We start from the raw sequence: 21,733 nt of genomic DNA on the forward strand, positions 1-21,733 counted from the left end.
GGTAGTTAATCCACTTCCTTGAGCGACAATAGCCAGGTCAATAGCAGTATTCTACTATCAACATTGCTGCATCCTCACAGGGGTTATGTCGGCTTAACTACAGCACTCAGGGATGTGAATTTTCCACACTCTGAAGCACAACTGCTAAGTTGACCCAACATTTAAGTGTATACCTGGTCTGAGTTGTGCTGACATTCAAGATCTGTTTGACAGTCGGGAAGCCATGGTTATATTTAGGATTCACATAAATCTAAAAATCTTCTCTGCAAACAGTAACAAAATAATTTACACAGCCCCCTATAAAAGTTAGAGCTCAGATAACAACAGATGACTTACACGCTGAAATCATAACTTGGTTTTTATGACTGTTCAATTGAAGGAAAAATCAGATCATTCAATTGATTGCTATGTCAGTGCTCTATGGGTTCAGTGAAATATTCATCTCTGGCAGGGGGACAACGTGATATGGGATCCCACAGCCCAGAGGCGGAAGAAAGGGACAACTCTCCCTTTAAATTTGGCAGTGAGAGAGGAGATCGGAGCCATGTTCTCTGCATTGTAAAACATCACCTCTCTCGTTGCGTAGTTCAGATAAACACCAATCTTCCTGGATTCCTTTGGCAGAAACTGAGATATCTCAAAGGAGGTAAGAACCCAAATCCCTGCATCAGGCTGAAAGAGCATTCTTCCCTTCCTCTGCACAGTGTCTCTGGCAACTCCAATAGCCCAGGATCCCCCAGTCCCCACCTCCACCTCCACCTCCCAGTAATGTTTCCCAGAGGTGAAACCCTCAGATCCTAAGACAGAAACAGAAATATCAAATCTCTCAGGATTGTTGGGCAGATTCTGCCTTGTGTCTCCCCATCTCACACTTTTCCGATCCTCGGACAGGACGAGTCGGGGATGGGCTGTGGCTGGATCCAGAGTCACATCCACTGGGATGAGAGAGAAAAACAGTTTTTACAGTCAGAGCTGGGGAAAAGTTTGCTCATTTCAGCAACAGGAAATGCCTGTTTTAGAGCAATCCAGTAAAAATCTCTAAAAATATAATAAAATCACTGACCCAAAGATGTTAATGGACCCATCCCATGAAGTTTCTAGGACAGCTTAGTCCAAACTTCCTATTTGACCATGGGGGCTGTAGCAGGGTGGACCCTGCTCCGGCCTCTGAGGGCTTTGAAATGCTGCCTGACAGGGCTTGAGAGGGGTGGCTCTGGAAGCTGGGCTGAGTAAAGAAGTGGCTGCAGCTGGGGCCACGCCCCAAACTGAAGCCCTGGGGATTATAAGAGGCAGGGAAGCCAGAGCACAGGCAGAGTCTCTCTCTGCCTTCAGAGAGGGATGGGCCTGGCTGCTTAGCTGGAGGCTAGATACCTGAGTGGAGCAGGGCTGGGAACAGGCTGAGGAGCTAGGGAAGCTCCAGCCTGGAAAGCCCCAGGCTGCGGCCTAGCAAGGGGCCATAGGTACTGTGGGTTGCAGAGGGCAGCCCAGGGGTAGGTCGAAGCAGCAGGTCCAAACCCCCTTTGCCTGTGATGAGTGGGCTGATACTGCAGTCTGCCCCAGGGTGTGGGGCTAGACCATGACTGTCAGTGGCCACTACTGAGGCAAAGTGGGGACAGTAGTGTGGGGGTTCCCCTGGGAGGGGGAGACCCAGTTATAGAAAAGGGGCACCGGGTCCAGGGAGGGACACCGGGGCTGATAGGGAACAGGCGGGTCACCAGCCTGCCGAGGGTGCTCCAGGGCAGAACTGCGGGACAATCTGAGCCCAACCAGCAGGAGGCGCGGCAGGGGTGAGTACCGCCCGCTTACAGGGCAGTATTGTGTTAATTCAAATTAAGGAGACTATGAATCTCAAACATTATTAAATGCAGATATTAACCCTATCCCTGCTGCTTTTTTGAACACTGAACTGTTTAAATATAGATGATACACCAAACATTTCTCAGCTATCTGCCTCTTCTGGCAAGTTAAATTGGACTTCACCCACTTTCTCCGCTCCTGGCCTTGGTGGAAGTGGTACAAAATACCAATCCTTATCTAGGCTTCAGTCCTTTAAAGCAGTGGCACAGGAAAGTGGGATTGCAGGTAACAAGGCAGAGATAGCAGCAAAGAATCCTGTGGCACCTTATAGACTAACAGATGTTTTGGAGCATGAGCCATCCGAAGAAGTGGGTATTCACCCACGAAAGCTCATGCTGCAAAACGTCTGTTAGTCTATAAGGTGCCACAGGATTCTTTGCTGCTTTTACAGATCCAGACTAACACGGCTACACCTCTGATACAAGGCAGAGATATTACATTTCTTTCTGCTCAGATCCTTACACCATGTCCATCCCTGGGATCTGAGCACCTGGGGATCACTGAGATCCGCCATCCCACCAGTGGGAACAGGTGAGTGACAGGCTGCCTGCTGGAGAGACAAGGGCTCTCTCATATGTAGGGAACCTTCCTGCCTAACCCAGATGCAGTCACAGAGTTTCAGGGCTTGCTTAGAGACTCTTCCTGGAGCAATGGGAAGTCCTTGCTTTTTGACCAGTTTCCCTGTGAGGGAGCTTTCTCCACTCACAGAACTTTGCCTTATGTTAAGACACCTGGAGCGGGAAGTACAGACGACTCAATGAGAAGCTAAGTGCAGGAACTAATTGGAGAGAAGAAGCCTGATCTCTGCTGGCTCCCCCTGAGGAAGAGTCAGGAGTGGGGGCACAGCCTTCAGCTGCTGAGCAAACACAAGGAAGTAGCACTTCCCCTTCACTACTGGAGACCAGTGTGGGCACCGGGAGAGCTGGGCTGGCTCAGTTATGCCAACCCTACTACCAAATTGTCAGGGCTTAAGGAATCCAGGGACTAAATAAACACAGTGACATTCTCACACAGGCATGGGAGGGTTCCCCGTTCTTTACCTTCACACCCCCATAACTCAGTCTGTGCAACCACATTCCCTCCAGGAGAAACGCTGTCCTGCCTTCTCCCTCCAGCATCCATCGCTGCTCTCACAGATCTCCAATCCTGAAGACTGAACATGATATTTGCTGTCATCACTCATGACCTTTTTTCATTTAGGGACACACAAAGTTCCCAGGAGAGGGAAGGGGAGAAGGAACCTTTCAAACTACAGCCCCAGAGATTAAATAGGGACATAAGAATTAGCAGGCAGGCAAACCCACCTTTTTCTGTGGGACTTTACATCCAGCTAGAGGGAAATAGAAAAACAACATTTAGATGTCACTGGGCAGAATAGTTCCACTTGCTCACGTAGGGATATTTCACCATCTGAGCAGCAGAATGTATTCACCAGCTTTACATATTTCCTTCAATTATTCTCAGGCTGTTCCCCAGGCCTGTCCCCCAGCCCTCAGCTCAGACTCTCAGCCCGCTGTGCCCTGCAGGGGCAGCACATGCCCTTTGCCTCCAGCCTGTGAATTCTCATCTCACAGGGCAGTCTCACCTCCCGTCAGAGGGGAGCTGGCAGCAGGAGTTAGGAGCAGGGTTTCTAGCCAAGCAGGGCTGGGTAAGGGGGCAGAGCCCAGCTTCCCCACTCTGGTCATCCCCAGGCCTGCCCAGCACCACCACTGAGCTCTGCTGGGGGGTCCCCTCTTACAGCACAAATCCCCTGCAGTGCCACAGATGTGGGATGGGTTGCTGGGTCCATGTGCTGGGTCTGGGGGTGGCTGAATAGAGCCCGGTCAGCTTTCCATCCCCCCATCACACACAGCTGCTCTGGCAGCTCCTTGTTTGAAGTTTGTTTGTACTAGCAAGTACAAGGAGCAGGTGGTAGCTAACAGGCTGGAGTGTAACACGTAACTTGTTTGTATCAATGTAATCTAGGAGGAGTCATAGGAGAGGCACCTTTGTCCAGCCAAGGGGACAGCATCCTGGTGTGCTGAGCTGGTATTATTGTTGTGGTGCAGGCCTATATGTGTTAATGTACAGTGCCCATGGAGCCAGGGCTCTATTACTGTGCTTTGTCAACAACAGACATGGCTGAGCACCTTCACCACTGAACTGAACCTGTGGCCTTTCACAGAATCATAGAATATCAGGGTTGGAAGGGACCTCAGGAGGTATCTAGTCCAACCCCCTGCTCAAAGCAGGACCAATTCCCAACTAAATCATCCCAGCCAGGGCTTTGTCGAGCCTGACCTTAAAAACCTCTAAGGAGGGAGATTCCATCCCTCTTTATGAGTACCAGTGAGCTCTGCTGAATGAACATGCAGTGCTGTCTGTTAGTGCAGCTGACATCGGAGCTCCAAGAACAAGAACACTGGCAGCAGGGACAAAGCTGCAGCATCAGCAACAACATTCCACAGCACTGACAACATCTGGGGCAGCTTCCTACTGACGTGCCCTGCTCCTCCAGGCCCTAGACCTCGATTCCTGCTCCCAGTCCCAGGATGCTGATGACATACACCATGTGCCCCAGCTGGTGAGGGGGTCACAGATCCTACTGGGGGAAGCACAGCAGCCTCTCCACTCTACTGCCTGCAATGGGGACCCCACTGAGAAAAGACTGTAATGGGGGGAGGGGGCTGGTGCCTCAGGCCTAGAGCTATGGAACTGCTTCAGTTAGTGCCTGTGTGTGTGCTGACCCTCAAAACAACTACCAGTGAGGACTCTCGACACTTGCGCATGCTCCACTGACTCATATACACAAAAAGGAATTACAGTATGCAAATCAACTGAAGAGAGAGGGTGATGATTGGTTCAGATACCTCCAATGTTATATCAACTACATCTATCAACATGGCCCTGACTAGAATCACAATAATGAGATACAACAGTCGTTTGTAACTAAGTGTAATTACAAGCTAATTTCTTTAAATTGTAGCCCATGAATGAGTTTTCAGGGAGATTTAGCTCTATGTGAGGTTGAAGAGTCACTCTTAGTCTGCTATCAGGATTATTCAAGCCAAAAGCAGTGAGAAAAGGACTAATACACACACACACGACAATTCAATTTTCCCCTGAAGAATAATTTTTAGCAAATTTGGGGGCTAAATAAATGAATGTAAGTGTGAAAGGGAGGGATTTATTCCTGCTTTCAGTGCAAATCTTAACTCAGCCATAGCTATAAAGTTACAACCCACAGCTTCTAATATACTGGCAAATGAATCCTAACCTGGGACAACTTTATGTGAGGCTGTCAGGACCCTGAGCTGTCCTAACTCCTGTATGTTTTGCCCAACTGCTGCATCTAAACGTTCACCCTCCTTCCTCCAATTCCAGGAGCCCCCATAAACTGTAGTTCTTGGGATCTCTCTTTACATTTTATGCCAATTGGGTTAACAGCTTTAGTTCAGTGTAAGCGGTTGGTGCTGTTTGAGCCCTTGGACTGATGTTCAGTTGCGTACAGAGCCCCTGTAGGGAATTGTCCCTATTTTTAATCTCTCCCCCACCCATCGCATGCTGGTTTGGCTGCACAAATGCCTACAGGTAAATGTTGGCCTCTCCTTGTGAATTTGAGCAACCCCCTGGATGGGGCTTGAGACAAACTTACTGCCCTACAATAGTTTGAAGGGTCACATGACATACCAGCTTGTGCTCCCCTGAGACAGGCACAGAATGGTTTCTTCTCAGAAGCACAGGAGTTTCAGCATCTTTGTGGACACAAGTTGCAGCCTCCTTCTGTTCCTCACACACTTGTCTTCCTTTCTCTGCATGTGACAGGAATGGTTGGGTTTTTAAACACATTGCCCTGGCCTGGAGCGTTTTCCCTCCCTGCTGCCACCCAACTCCTAGGTCCCCAAAACAACAATCCCCATGACAAGCTTCCAGCACCTGCCTCTCATTTAACCCCCCCACCCCCAATCCTGCTAGTTGACTAGTCTGGAATATTGGGTGATTTGAACTAGCGAACAGGGGGTCACAAACAGGGCAGCTTGAGAGAACAAGCTGCTCAATGAACAAGGTGCGAGTACTGATCTTGGGATAAGTGAGACTGTTTAGCTATTTGGGGTGTGGCTGCTTGTTTTTCTCTCTCTCTTTCAGGTTACTTTAAAGTTACAGGATCAGTTGGGATTGTGTGTTTGGGGACTGAGCCTTCATTCCCTGGATCATCCTTGATCAGCCTCAATCAGCCTTGTGCTTAACGAGGGGGTAGGGCTGACCTAAGAGAGAAGGGCTTATAAAACACAGAGACTAAGCAACCAAGGGGAGCTAGTGATCAGGGGACTGCAAACAGGGCAGGTTGAGAGGGAGTTTGTGGGAGGGAGACCTGATATAATAATTATGGTTAGGAAAGGCTGCATTGCCACTGCTCTTGTCTCCTCCACCTTCCAGACAGAAAACCTGGCCATGGATGCTTCTATCCAGATCCCGGTGTGGTTTTGCAGAGACTGTCCCCTGTATTTTCCACTCTCAAAAAGCCTGGCTGGGGGAACCATCTAGTGAAAGGTGCCTGCTGGTGGAATCTCTCAGGAAGCCAGTCGGAGAGCTACAGGAGGAGGTGGCCAGGCTGAGAAGCATTTGTGCACAAGAGGAATTCATTCCACCAGGGGAGGAGGATATGACTGTCACAGGGAGAACTCTGGCTGCTGGTTACTTCTGGTGGCATATGGCACTCCACACCTGCTTTCGTCCCAACTCACTGATCAGAGGGATGAGGAATGCTAGGAGGGAGAACAGCAAAATAAAGACAATGGATTTCAAGAAGGCAGATGTTAGCAAACTCAGGGAGTTGGTAGGTTAGATCCCATAGGAAGCAAGTCTGAGGGAAAAGACAGTTTAAGAGATTTGGCAGATTTTCAGAGAAACATTATTAAGGGCACAAGAGTAAATTATCTCACTGAGTAGGAAAGATCAGAAGTATGGCAAGAGACCACTCTGGCTTAACCAGAGGATCTTCAATGATCTGAAACTCAAAAAAGAGTCCTACAAAAAGTGGAAATCAGGGCAAATTATGAAGGCTGAATATAAACATGCAACACATGCATGCAGGGATAAAATTAGAAAGATCAAGGCACAAAACAAGATTAAACTCACTAGAGACATAAAGGGTAACAAGAAAAGATTCTATAAATACATTAGAAGCAAGAGGAAGCCCAAGGACAGGATAGGCTCATTTCTCAAGGAGGCAGAAAGACAACAAAAAAAGTCATTTAGCGCCTCTGTCATTTCCACATTTTCTGTTTCAATTTTCACCAAAACAGTTAGTAGTGATTGGATATCTAACATAGTGAATGCCAGTGACAATGAGGGAAAGAACAAGTTAGAAATTTCTAAGACAAATAACATATCTTCAAGTGACCAGGACCTGATTAAATGCAGCCTAGAATACTCAAGGAGCTCACAGAGGAGATATCTGAGCCATTAGTAATTGTCTTTGAAAAGTTATGGAAGATGGGAGAGATTCCAGAAGACTGGAAAAGGGCAATTATAGTGCCAATCTATAAAAAGGGGAAAAAAGACAACCTGGGGAATTACAGACCAGTCAGCTTAACTTCTGTACCCAGAAAGATAATGGAGCAAATAATTAAGCAATCAGTTTGCAAACATCTAGAAGATAATAAGCTGATAAGTAACAGTCATCATGGATTTGTCAAGAACAAATCTAGTCAAACCAACCTGATAGCTTTCTTTGACAGGTTAACAAGCCTTGTGGATAGGGAGAAAGTGGTAGATGTGGTATATCTTGACTTTAGTAAGGCTTTTAATACTGTCTTGCATAACCTTTTCATAAACAAACTAGGGAAATCCAACCTAGATGGAGCTACTATAAGGTGAGTGCATAACTGGTTGGATGGCTCGTTCACCTGCACATCTACCAATGTGATCTATGCCATCATGTGCCAGTAATGCCCCTCTGCCATGTACATTGGCCAAACTGGACAGTCTCTATGAAAAAGAATAAATGGATACAAATCTGACATCAGGAATCATAACATTCAAAAAACAGTAAGAGAACATCAAGTTAGGCTTGAACAGAGACTGGGAAAGTCTGAGCCATTTCACACATTGAATCTATTTCCCCATGTTAAGTATTCTCACACCTCTTGTCAAACTGTCTATAATGGGCTATCTTGATTATCACTACAAAAGTTTTTTATCTTAATTAATTAGCCTCTTAGAGTTGATAGGACAATTTCCACCTTTTCAAGTTCTCTGTATGTGTACATATATCTCCTTACTAGGTGTTCCATTTCATGCATCCGATGAAGTGGGCTGTAGCCCACAAAAGCTTATGCTCAAATACATGTTAGTCTCTAAGGTGCCACAAGTCCTCCTGTTGTTTTGTTCCCAAAGAGTAATTCTTAGTGGTTCATAGTCAAGCTGGAAGGGCATATTGAGTGTGGTCCTGCAGGGACTTGTCCTGGGCTCAGTTCTGTTCAATATCTTCATCAATTAATTTGATTATGGTAATCTCTACCCTTATAAAGTTTGCAGACATTACCAAGATGGGAGGGGTTGCAAGTGCTTTTGAGGATAGGATTAAAATTCAGAATAATCTGGACAAATTGGAGTTATGGTCTGAGGTAAATAGTATGAAATTCAACAGGGATAAATGCAAAGTAACTCCATTTAGGAAGGAACAATCAATTCCACACATACAAAATAGGAAATGATTGCCTTAGAAGGAGTACTGTGCAAAGTGATCAAGAGATTCTAGTGGATCACAAGCTAAATATGAGTCAACAGTGTAACACTGCTGCAAAAAAAGTGAACATCATTCTGGGATGTATTAGCAGGAGTGTTGTTAGCAAGACATGAGAAGTCATTCTTCCACTCTACTCCGCAGTGATTAGGTCTCAGCAGAAGTATTGAGTCCAGTTCTGGACACCACATTTCAGGAAAGATGTGGACAAATTGGAGAAAATCCAGAGAAGAGGGAAAAAAACCATGAGCTATGAGGCAAGATTGAAAAATTGGGTTTGTTTAGTCTGGAGAAGAGAAGACTGAGGGGGGGACATGATAACAGTTTTGAAATGCATAAAAGATTGTTACAAGAAGGAGAGTGAAAAATTGTTCTCCTTAACCTCTGAGGATAGGACAAGAAGCAATGGGCTTAAGTTACAGCAAGGATGGTTTAGGTTGGACAGGAAAATGTCCTAACTGTCAGAGTGGTTAAGCACTGGAATGAATTACCCAGGGAGGTTGTGGAATCCCTGTCATTGAAGGTTTTAAGAACAGGTTAGACGAACACCTCTCAGGGATGGTCTAGTTATTATGTAGTGCCGCCAGGAGTGCAGGGGACTGGACTAGATGACCTATTGAGGTCCTTTCCAGTCCTACACTTCCATGATACATTAGACCTCAGATGTTGTCTGCTTATGGCAGGGGAAATCTGCACAAATCTAAAATACAACAAACAAACCTCCTTTCTCCAGCTTCCAAAAAAATGTATCATTCTATAATCTTTAAGGACAACATTTTGGGTGGATCGGTGTTTGGATCAGCTTGAGACATCTTGGAGTTAATTTCCTCAAATCCTGAGCACCAACTACTCTACTATTGACAGCGAGACAGGAAAACCAGACTACAAGAGAGTGGCAGAGTGGCTAATACATATGACATTTCCCTGGGCTCATTGTAACCCACAAACTCCTCTACGTGAACAAGGGACTGACAGCTGCCTACTGAATCGACAAAGACTTTCTCATATGTAGACCTTTCTGCCTAGCTCAGATGTTGTCAGTAAGCTTCAGGGCCTGCTGAGAGGGTCTTCGCAGAGTGATGGGGAAGTCAGTGCTGTCTGATCACCTGCCTCTGGAGAGTCTGCTCGGAACTTTCTCTATTCAGAAATGTTGCTTTTCATTCAGGATCTCCTGAGCAGGAGGTGCAGACAGCTCAGTGGGTGTTCACTGCTGGGGCTCATCAGGGAGAAGGATCCTGAACTCCAGTCCCCCAGGAGAAAGAGTCAGGAGTGGGAACATGCTCCTTGGCAGGGACAGGGTAATAGCACTTCTCCACCATGAATGGAGACCTAGAGGGAGCACAGGGAGAGCTGGGCTGGCTCAGTTACACAGACACTGCAACCAGAAGGTCAGGCCCCCAGGAATCTAGGGACTAAACTGAATATAATGATATAGTCTCATACTGTCAGTGTCCCCTTTCTTTACCTTTACACTCCCATAACTTAGTAGTCTTCAGGGCCACATTCCCTCCAGAAGAGGCACTCTTCTTCCTTCTTACTCCAGATTCTACTGATGGGTTCGGAGACACTAAATCTTCAAAACTAAACACAACATTTACAGTCATCACTCACTGCCTTCTTCTCACTCATCCCAAAAAATCACTAGGGGGAAGGAGAGGGCCTTTGAACTCCTGGCTCAGTGATAATAAGGACATAGGAGTGAGAAGGGAGGCAACTCCAAGTAAGACAGGCCATTTCTAGTGTGTCTCTTATTTCATTTAATTTCTGTTCATTCTCCATATTCCCGGATGGATTGAAACTAGTCTAGTAAAAAGTTAAATACCCACAGGTCTAATGGTGAACAGTGTGGGAGGGGATCTAGTGTCTGGGTCTCTGCAACACTGTCCACGGCTCTTCATGTTGTGACGTACGAGGGGTAGGGAGCTTTCCCCAGAGCTCCCCAGCACATTTCAGTGCAATTCACAAACCTACCTTCTCCTGAGGGACGTCACATCCACCTGGATGGGAAACAGAAAGAAACACAACATTTAGGTTCTATTCCATAACAAAGTTCTACTTGCCGATCTGCAGATTGTATCACCCTCTGAACTGCAGACATTATTCCCTGGTTTCATCCCTTCTCCCCTCCCACAGCAAGAATGTCTGATCAGACATGAACAGGAAGATGCTTGGTGAAGCTGGATAAGAACATAACATAAGAACATAAGAACGGCCATACCAGGTCAGACCAAAGGTCCATCTAGCCCAGTATCTGTCTACTTACAGTGGCCAATGCCAGGTGCCCCAGAGGAAGTGAACCTAACAGGCAATGATCAAGTGATCTCTCTCCTGCCATCCATCTCCACCCTCTGACAAACAGAGGCTAGGGACACCATTCTTACCCATCCTGGCTAATAGCCATTTATGGACTTAACCACCATAAATTTATCCAGTCCCCTTTTAAATGCTGTTATAGTCCTAGCCTTCACAACCTCCTCAGGTAAGGAGTTCCACAAGTTGGCTGTGCTCTGTGTGAAAAAGAACTGTCTTTTATTTGTTTTAAACCTGCTGCCTATTAATTTCATTTGGTGAGCCCTAGTTCTTGTATTATGGGAATAAGTAAATAACTTTTCCTTATTCACTTTCTCAACATCACTCATGATTTTATATACCTCTATCATATCCCCCCTTAGGCCTGGTCTACACTAGGTGGGGGGTTGAACTAAGGTACGCAACTTCAGCTACGCGAATAGCGTAGCTGAAGTCGAACTACCTTAGTTTGAACTACTTACCCATCCTGACGGCACGGGGTCGAAGCCTGGGGCTCCCCCGTCGACTCCGCCACCACCATTTGCGGTGGTGGAGTTCCGGAGTCGACAGGAGCGTGTTCGGAGTTCGATATATCGCGTCTAGATGAGACGCGATATATTGAACTCCGAGAAGTCGATTGCTACCCGCCGACTCCGGCGGGTAGTATGGACGTACCCTTAGTCTCCTCTTTTCCAAGCTGAAGAGTCCTAGCCTCTTTAATCTTTCCTCATATGGGACCGTCTCCAAACCCCTAATCATTTTAGTTGCCCTTTTCTGAACCTTTTCTAGTGCTAGAATATCTTTTTTGAGGTGAGGAGACCACACCACACAGTATTCAAGATGTGGGCGTACCATGGATTTATGTAAGGGCAATAATATATTCTCAGTCTTATTCTCTATCTCCTTTTTAATGATTCCTAACATCCTGTTTGCTTTTTTGACCGCCTCTGCATACTGCGTGGACATCTTCAGAGAACTGTCCACGATGACTCCAAGATCTTTTTCCTGACTCGTCGTAGCTAAATTAACCCCTATCATATTGTATGTATAGTTGGAGTTATTTTTTCCAATGTGCATTACTTTACATTTATCCACATTAAATTTCCCTTAGCATTTCATCATCACTATTACTGTCATGGTCAGGTGGTCAATAATAGATCCCTAATGTTATATTTTTATTAGAGCATGACATTTCTATCCATAGAGATTCTATGGAACATGTGGATTCGCTTAAGATTTTTACTTCATTTGAATCTACACTTTCTTTCACATATAGTGCCACTCCTCCCCCTGCACGACCTGTTCTGTCCTTCCGATATATTTTGTACCTCGGAATGATTGTGTCCCATTGATTGCTCTCAGTCCACCAGGTTTCTGTGATGCCTATTATATCAATATCCTCCTTTATCACAAGGCACTCTAGTTCACCCATCTTATTATTTAGACTTCTGGCTTTTGTGTATAAGCACTTTAAAAACTTTTCCCTGTTTATTCGTCTGCCTTTTTCTGATGTGCCAGATTCTTTTTTATGTGACTGTTTATCATCTGATCCGGCCCTTACATTATCCTCTTCCATCCTCTGCTCCTGACTATAACCTGGAGATTTTCTATCATCAGACTCTCCCCTAAGAGAAGTCTGTGTCCGATCCACATGCTCCTCTGCAGCAGTCTGCTTTCCCCCATCTCCTAGTTTAAAAACTGCTCTGCAACTTTTTTAATGTTTAGTGCCAGCAGTCTGGTTCCACTTTGGTTTAGGTGGAGCCCATCTCTCCTGTATAGGCTCCTCCCATCCCAGAGGTTTCCCCAGTTCCTAATGAACGTGAACCCCTCTACACCATCATCTCATCCACGCGTTGAGACTCTGAAGCTCTGCCTGCCTACCTGGCCCCATGCCGCAGGCACAGGGAAAGCCTGACTGCCAGCCTCTATGTCTGGGCTCCTGCCCCCAGTTCCTCCCCCAAGTCAGCTCATTGCTCAGCAAGCATTGTGCAAGTGGTACTCAGTGGGCAGGGTTAGCTTCATTTCTAGCTAAAAGAATGAAGTCTCAAGGAGCCCAGCCAACCTCTCACAGCTACATTCTTCCTGCAGGACTTGGCTTTGCTCTCCCAGCTGCAGCACCTGGAGCCTGAATGGCTGGCAGTGCTGCTCGGGCTAATGAAGTGCACCGGAGTGATCTAGAAGCCAGGAGTTACTAACTGAGCTTAGCTGCTGGACACTTTCAGCAGGGCAGGGGCCAGTACCATCAGGAAAGGCTGTTTCCGGCCCCCACCGCCCAGCTGGAGCAGGGAGAGACTGAGAATTAAACTATCCTCTCTCCCAGTGGCCACAGCTTAGCTTGGGCTGTGAAGAGGCAGCTGCTGGGAAGAGTCATATCTCCCTCCAGTTGACACACGCAGCCCAGCTGGGGCTGGGATGCCCCAAACTTAGTCTCCCCCACCTGACTCCCACCCATCAAAATGGATTCCTTGAGAATCTGCTCCATGATTTTTCTGGGGATAGAAGTGAGACTGACCGGTCTGTAGTTCGCAGAGTCTCCTTCCCTTTTTTGAAGATGGGCACTACATCTGCCCTTTTCTGATTTATCACTTTCCCAATCTTAGTGTCATTGGCAAACTTTATCTGTGATGATTTTATGTTTTTACAGTTCATTTGGACTGGGATTTTCAAAGGAGCCAATGGAAGGTATGTACCCAGCATCCAGGGACTTCAATGGGATAGGGGCAGCTTAAGTTGCTTTGAAACGCTGAGCCCAAGACTGGAAGTGCATGTGCTGAGAGAGGGATTTATGCTGTGTTGGGCTCATTGAGATTGTTACAACCTGGTTTGATAGCTAATTATAGCTTCATAACGTTAAACATGCTGAGCCAAATTCTTTGGGGGTTACTTGCTGTGTGCTGAGCTTGTGTTTGTCAGTCTGTTTGTTTGTTTGTTTGGTTGTTTGAGGGACCGTGTGCTCTGGCTGGCAGTTGGAGGCAGGTTTGAAAGCTCGAAGCCTCTGGTAATTGGCTGAGCCTTAATCAGTGGGCGGGGCATTCACTCAGGCCAGGCCAGGGCTTTATAAAGCCGCGCACAAGCGACCAGGGAGCTTTGCGAACAGGGGCTGCTAACAGGGAGTTTCGCAAGGGAATTTGGAAGGGGAGTGGGAAGGGAGAGGGAGTCCCTTGCCAGCCGTAACCCCGGCCCTTGTGGCCCCCCCTAAAATCCTAAAACCTATAAACCAAACTACATCCAAAACTACTTTCCTTAAACCACCCTTTCACTAACTAGGAGACAATGCAGGCAGAAGCCCAGCAGCAGAGTGGGGGCTATCCAGTTTATTGCACTGACTGTCGCATGTATGATTACCTGCCCTGTGGGCGGGTGGCCTATGTGTGCAGTCGGTGCAAGGAGCTCCTGGCCCTCAGAGACCATGTACGGGCTTTGGAGGCCAGGGTGGCGGAACTGGAGGAGCTGAGAGAGGCAGAGAGGTATGTTGATGAGGCTTTCCGGGACACTGTAGAATTGTCCCACCTCCGCTTAGACAGCTCCTGTGCTGTTGAGGAGGAAGAAGGGCCCAGGGAAGTAGAGCAGTCAATGGGAGCAGAGGGAAACCTTCCCGTAGTTGGGACCCTCCTTCCAGATGGTGCTGGGGTTGCCTCTCGCACTGAGGTTGCCTCTCTGGGGGAGGGAACTCCAGTTTCTAGGAAAAGGCAGGTGTTAGTAATGGGAGATTCGATTATTAGAAATGTAGATAGCTGGGTCTGTGATGACCGGGAGAACCGTATGGTGACTTGCCTGCCTGGTGCGAAGGTTGCGGATCTCTCCAGGCATCTAGATAGACTTGTGTAGTGCTGGGGAGGAGCCGGTGGTCGTGGTACATGTAGGTACCAATGACATAGGGAAGGGTAGGAGAGATGTCCTGGAAGCCAAATTTAGGCTGCTAGGGAAGAGACTGAAATCCAGGACGTCTATGGTGGCATTTTCAGAAATGCTCCCGGTTCCACGCGCAGGGCCAGGTAGGCAGGCAGAGCTTCAGAGTCTCAATGCGTGGATGAGACGATGGTGTAGAGAGGAGGGGTTCACATTCATTAGGAACTGGGGAAACTTCTGGGATGGGAGGAGCCTATACAGGAGAGATGGGCTCCACCTAAACCAAAGTGGAACCAGACTGCTGGCACTAAACATTAAAAAGGTTGTAGAGCAGTTTTTAAACTAGGAGATGGGGGAAAGCCGACTGCTGCAGAGGAGCGTGTGGATCGGACACAGACTTCTCTTAGGAGAGAGTCTGATGATAGAGAATCTCAGGTTATAGTGATGAGCAGAGGAATGAGAAGTATAATGTAAGGGCCGGATCAGATGATAAACAGTCACATAAAAAGAATCTGGCACATCAGAAAAGGCAGGCTAATAAACAGGGACAAGTTTTAAAGTGCTTGTACACAAATGCCAGAAGTCTAAATAATAAGATGGGTGAACTAGAGTGCCTTGTGATAAAGGAGGATATAGATATAATAGGCATCACAGAAACCTGGTGGACTGAGAGCAATCAATGGGACACAATCATTCCGGGGTTCAAAATATATCGGAAGGACAGAACAGGCCGTGCAGGGGGAGGAGTGGCACTATATGTTAAAGAAAGTGTAGATTCAAATGAAGTAAAAATCTTAAGCGAATCCCCAGGGTCCATAGAGTCTCTATGGATAGAAATTTCATGCTCTAGTAAAATATAACAGTAGGGATCTATTATCGACCACCTAACCAGGACAGTAATAGTGATGATGAAATGCTAAGGGAAATTAGAGAGGCTATCAAAATTAAGAACCCAATAATAGTGGGGGATTTCAATTATCCCCATATTGACTGGGAACATTTCACTTCAGGACGAAATGCAGAGATAAAATTTCTCGATACTTTATATGACTGCTTCATGGAGCAGCTGGTGCGAGGAACCCACAAGGGGAGAGGCGACTCTAGATTTAATCCTGAGTGGAGCACAGGAGCTGGTCCAAGAGGTAACTATAGCAGGACCGCTTGGAAATAGTGACCATAATACAATAGCATTCAACATCCCTGTGGTGAGAAGAACATCTCAACTGCCCAACACTGTGGCCTTTAATTTCAAAGGGAACTATACAAAAATGAGGGTTAGTTAGACAAAAGTTAAAAGGTGCAGTGACTAAAGTGAAATCCATGCAAGTTGCGTGGGCCCTTTTTAAAGACACCATAATAGAGGCCCAACTTCAATGTATACCCCAAATTAAGAAAAACAGTAAAAGAACTAAAAAAGAGACACCGTGGCTTAACAACCATGTAAAAGAAGCAGTGAGAGATAAAGACTTCCTTTAAAAAGTGGAAGTCAAATCCTAGTGAGGCAAATAGAAAGGAGCACAAACACTGCCAACTTAAGTGCAAGAGTGTAATAAGAAAAGCCAAAGAGGAGTTTGAAGAACGGCTAGCCAAAAACTCCAAAGGTAATAACAAAATGTTTTTTAAGTACATCAGAAGCAGGAAGCCTGCTAAACAACCAGTGGGGCCCCTTGATGATCAAAATTCAAAAGGAGCGCTTAAAGACGATAAAGTCATTGCGGAGAAACTAAATGGATTGTTTGCTTCAGTCTTCACGGCTGAGGATGTTAGGGAGATTCCCAAACCTGAGCTGGCTTTTGTAGGTGACAAATCTGATGAACTGTCACAGATTGAAGTGTCACTAGAGGAGGTTTTGGAATTAATTGATAAACTCAACATTAACAAGTCACGGGACCAGATGGCATTCACCCAAGAGTTCTGAAAGAACTCAAATGTGAAGTGCGGAACTATTAACTAAGGTTTGTAACCTGTCCTTTAAATCGGCTTGTGCCGATGACTGGAAGTTAGCTAATGTAACGCCAATATTTAAAAAGGGCTCTAGGGGTGATCCGGCAATTACAGACCGGTAAGTCTAACGTCGGTACCGGGCAAATTAGTTGAAACAATAGTAAAGAATAAAATTGTCAGACACATAGAAAAACATAAACTCTTGAGCAATAGTCAACATGGTTTCTGTAAAGGGAAATCGTGTCTTACTAATCTATTAGAGTTCTTTGAAGGTCAACAAACATGTGGACAAGGGGGATCCGGTGGACATAGTGTACTTAGATTTCCAGAAAGCCTTTGACAAGGTCCCTCACCAAAGGCTCTTACGTAAATTAAGCTGTCATGGGATAAAAGGAAAGGTCCTTTCATGGATTGAGAACTGGTTAAAGGACAGGGAACAAAGGGTAGGAATTAATGGTAAATTCTCAGGATGGAGAGGGGTAACTAGTGGTGTTCCCCAAGGGTCAGTCCTGGGACCAATCCTATTCAATTTATTCATAAATGATCTGGAGAAAGGGGTAAACAGTGAGGTGGCAAAGTTTGCAGATGATACTAAACTACTCAAGATAGTTAAGACCAAAGCAGACTGTGAAGAACTTCAAAAAGATCTCACAAAACTAAGTGATTGGGCAACAAAATGGCAAATGAAATTTAATGTGGATAAATGTAAAGTAATGCACATTGGAAAAAATAACCCCAACTATACATACAACATGATGGGGGCTAATTTAGCTACAACGAGTCAGGAAAAAGATCTTGGAGTTATCGTGGATAGTTCTCTGAAGATGTCCACGCAGTGTGCAGAGGCGGTCAAAAAAGCAAACAGGATGTTAGGAATCATTAAAAAGGGGATAGAGAATAAGACTGAGAATATATTATTGCCCTTATATAAATCCATGGTATGCCCACACCTCGAATACTGTGTACAGATGTGGTCTCCTCACCTCAAAAAAGATATTCTAGCACTAGAAAAGGTTCAGAAAAGAGCAACTAAAATGATTAGGGGTTTAGAGAGGGTCCCATATGAGGAAAGATTAAAGAGGCTAGGACTCTTCAGTTTGGAAAAGAGAAGACTAAGGGGGGACATGATAGAGGTATATAAAATCATGAGTGATGTTGAGAAAGTGGATAAGGAAAAGTTATTTACTTATTCCCATAATACAAGAACTAGGGGTCACCAAATGAAATTAATAGGCAGCAGGTTTAAAACAAATAAAAGGAAGTTCTTCTTCACGCAGCGCACAGTCAACTTGTGGAACTCCTTACCTGAGGAGGTTGTGAAGGCTAGGACTATAACAATGTTTAAAAGGGGACTGGATAAATTCATGGTGACTAAGTCCATAAATGGCTATTAGCCAGGATGGGTAAGAATGGTGTCCCTAGCCTCTGTTCGTCAGAGGATGGAGATGGATGGCAGGAGAGAGATCACTTGATCATTGCCTGTTAGATTCACTCCCTCAGGGGCACCTGGCATTGGCCACTGTCGGTAGACAGATACTGGGCTAGATGGACCTTTGGTCTGACCTGGTACGGCCTTTCTTATGTTCTTATGTTCAAAAAATAATTATAAAAAGAACAGGTGAATAAAATTGATTTTTAAATTTCTATGTCTGTTTGTAATTGACTAAACATTCTAAGCCAAAGCTTCTCAGGACTTTGGTGGCCTCCAATAACTGTTTGAACGAATGGTCACATTAAATACCTTCTTGAGTTCCCTTATGACTCCAATTGAAGAATATCTCTGGCCCTGGTGCATTCTTCTGGGCACAGGCCTGGGGGTTACAGCCTCTTCGCAGACATGGGTCTTAGTCTCTTTCTGTTCCTCCAGTGTTTCCCCCCCTTTCTCTGTGTGTGACACAAATGTTGGGTTATTTACATAGCACTGCCCTTGCCTGAAGTATTCTCCTGCCCTTCCGCTCCCCTCACCCACTTGCTGAGAATCTGTACATAAAAAAATAAAAAGATTATAAAAAGGAAAAGCTGTTCTCAGAAGTGAATAGAGACAAGAGAGCAACTCTTCCCCTTTATGAAAAGGGCCCAGCGAGAGCTGGGCTGTCTCAGTTACACAGACAATGGCACCAAGTGTACAGGCCTTATTGAGTCCAGACAGTAAATTCAATAAAAAGATACATTCTCACAGAGGCAGGGTCCCCTTTCTTTACCTTCATGTCCTTGTAGCTCAGTCTGTGCAGCCACCTTCCTTCCAGGAGAGGCGCTGCCCGTCCTTCTCCCTCCATGTTCCACTGCTGCCTTCAGAGATGTTGAATCTTCAGACCTAAACACAAGAACTACTGTCATCACTACAACAACTAGGAGTCTGGTGGCACCTTAAAGACTAAGATTTATTTGGGCATAAACTTTTGTGAGTAAAACCCCCACTTCTTCAGGTGCATGGAGTGAAAATTACAGGTGCAGGCATTATTATACTGACACATGAAGAGAAGGGAGTTACCTCACAAGTGGAGAAACAGCGCTGACAGGGCCCATTCAATCAGGGTGGATGTAGTCCCCTCCCAATAATCGATGAGGAGGTGTCAATGTCAGGAGAGGCAAAGTTGTTTTTGTAGTGAACCAGCCATTCCCAGTCTCTATTCAAGCCCAAATTAATGGTGTTAAATTTGCAAATGAATTTTAATTCTGTAGTTTCTCTTTGAAGTCTGTTTCTGAAGTTTTTTTGTTCAAGTATGGATACTTTTAAATCTGTTATAGAATGTCACTGTAATACTGCGCACCCCTGTATTCACACGCTGCACACTATTGCAATAATCTTTGTTCAAAATGTGCCTTCTGAGGTATCATTTGAAAACTAATGACTTGCTGATCATTAATACTCTTGCATGATGTATGTCTGCGGTGAGAGTTTAGTGTTGTGGATATATGCTGGAATTATAATTAAAGAGTGTTTAAACCAGGTATGTCAGGGGGAGTTGGAAACAGATTGGTCCTAAACAAAGGAATATGGATTTACCTCAGTTTCCATATAAGCAGTGAACAGAACGACCAAGACAGCTCAGAGAGGAGACAGCAGGACAAAGAACAATTTTCTTTTCAGCAAACACAATGGGGGAAGAAAGAGCATGAAGCATAGGTGCCGAGTTTCTAATCTGCCATGGGATGCTCCACCCAGGCTCCACCCCCCACTCCACCCCATCCCCCAATGTCTCATCCCCACCCTGCCCCTACCCCACCTCTTCCTGCCCTGTTCTGCCCCCTCACCTGAGTGTACTGCACCCTCACTCCTCCTCTCTCTCCCCCAGTGATTCCTGATGCCGCAAAACAGCTGATCTGCAGCAGGAGGGAGGGGCATAGACAGTGGAGCTGCTGGTGGATTCTGAGCAAGAACAATTTTTTCTTGTGGGTGCCCCAGTGCACCCATGGAATTAGCACCTATAGCATGGAGCTTCCTTCACCACCAGACCCCATGTTGCCTTCCGCGCAGCTTGAATAATCTCTACTTTGAGGCGTAACCATCAGAAAAATCCATTGTAAAGGGTTATTGGTCTATAAGGCTGTGTAGCTGAACTTTAAGTGATAAATAACTGTGTACAATATTACTGTATTATATACGTGTATCAAATGATGCCTTTTTTTGAAAGCTAATGACACCTGGTGATTAATATCACTGTGCAATGTCTGATGATATTAGGTTTTAAATTTATGGCCAAACAAGGAGAATCAGGTTCCCTCCCAGGCAGGAGAGGGGGCAGCAATCTACCTGTCTCCTGTGTAAATTAAGCCTGGTGGAATCAAAACAATGGAAGCCCCATTTGTGTAAAGGGTGATGGGAAGCCCACAGGAAGGGAAGAACAGCGTGATGTCGGCCTGCCTCTTGCAACAAGGTCACTGAACTTTCAAAGATACAAAGAAGGACAGAAGCCATCTCTGCCACCCATCACTGGACAGACACAAGGGAACAGAGCCTCCATCCCACCCCCTACCACCACAAGGCCAGGCTGAAGATTCTCAGAACTGTATATAGATGAGAAAAAAACATCTTGAACAAACCCTGGACCTAGCTAGATTATGTTTTAGACTTTTAGATGCATGTTATGTTCGGTTTTACTTCTAATTCTTTCTGTTTTCTTTCTTTATACTTGAAATCACTTAATCCTATGTATATTTCCAGAATAAATTAGCTTTATTTTTACCATAAACCAACTCAGTGTTGTGTTTAAAGGGAAGGGTGTATTCATCCCAGTGAAGTGAATAAGCTGTGATGTGTTTTTGTGTCTATAGAGGAACAAATGAACTTTATTGTTTCTCTGAACTGCTCAGGAGAGGGCTGGATATTGCAGAGCACATAGTTTGGGGACAATTCAGGATTGGGAGTGTGTTGGGGACACCCTACCTGTAGTAACCAAGGCTGGTGGAAGCCAGAATGGGGCTGTGGACAGGCTGCTGGGGTCAGACCTGTTGGACCAGGGCTGTCTAGAACACAGACACTCAGGGTGTGATCTACATGCTGGTAGGGTGTTTGTGTGGGTCCCAGGCTGGGTGATTCAGCAGAAGAGCATTGTGAGGCACTCCAGGTTGCAGGGCAAGTGATGAAACAAGCCGTCACTGATCTGGATTGGATCCCAAACTAAACACCATCACAATCACTCACTTTCTTCATTCAGGGACCCAAGTAATTACATGGGGAAGGATGGGACCTATTAATTACTAGACTAGTGATTAAAAGGGGCATAAGGGTTAGCAGGGGAGACAACTCCGCATGACAGAAAATTTCTAACATGTCCATTTAATTTCCTTTCTCTTCATTCTTCACTTTTCCCAATGGATTGAAATGAAAGGGAACATTATTCTGAGTTGTATTAACAGGAGTGTTGTAAGCAAGACACAAGAAGTAATTCTTCCACTCTACTCCACGCTGATTAGGCCTCAACTGGCGTATTGTGTCCAGTTCTGGGAGCCACATTTCAGGAAAGATGTGGACAAATTGGAAAAAGTGCAGAGAAGAGCAACAAAAATGATTGAAGGTCTAGAAAACATGACTTGTGAGGGAAGATTGAAAGAATTGGGTTTGTT

The 21,733-nt window shown here is 45.6% G+C and overlaps 1 long non-coding RNA gene across 1 annotated transcript; it reads left to right on the top strand.

Annotated features, from left to right (window-relative positions):
• The first annotated feature begins 1,663 nt into the window (after positions 1-1,663).
• On the top strand, positions 1,664-20,859 carry LOC120405628. Its single transcript, XR_005598731.1, has 2 exons — positions 1,664-1,787; positions 19,963-20,859. It is a non-coding gene; the product is annotated as an uncharacterized LOC120405628 (long non-coding RNA).
• The last annotated feature ends 874 nt before the right edge of the window (positions 20,860-21,733 follow it).

Source organism: Mauremys reevesii, linkage group 5, assembly GCF_016161935.1.
Source record: "Mauremys reevesii isolate NIE-2019 linkage group 5, ASM1616193v1, whole genome shotgun sequence".
Taxonomy (NCBI): domain Eukaryota; kingdom Metazoa; phylum Chordata; order Testudines; family Geoemydidae; genus Mauremys; species Mauremys reevesii.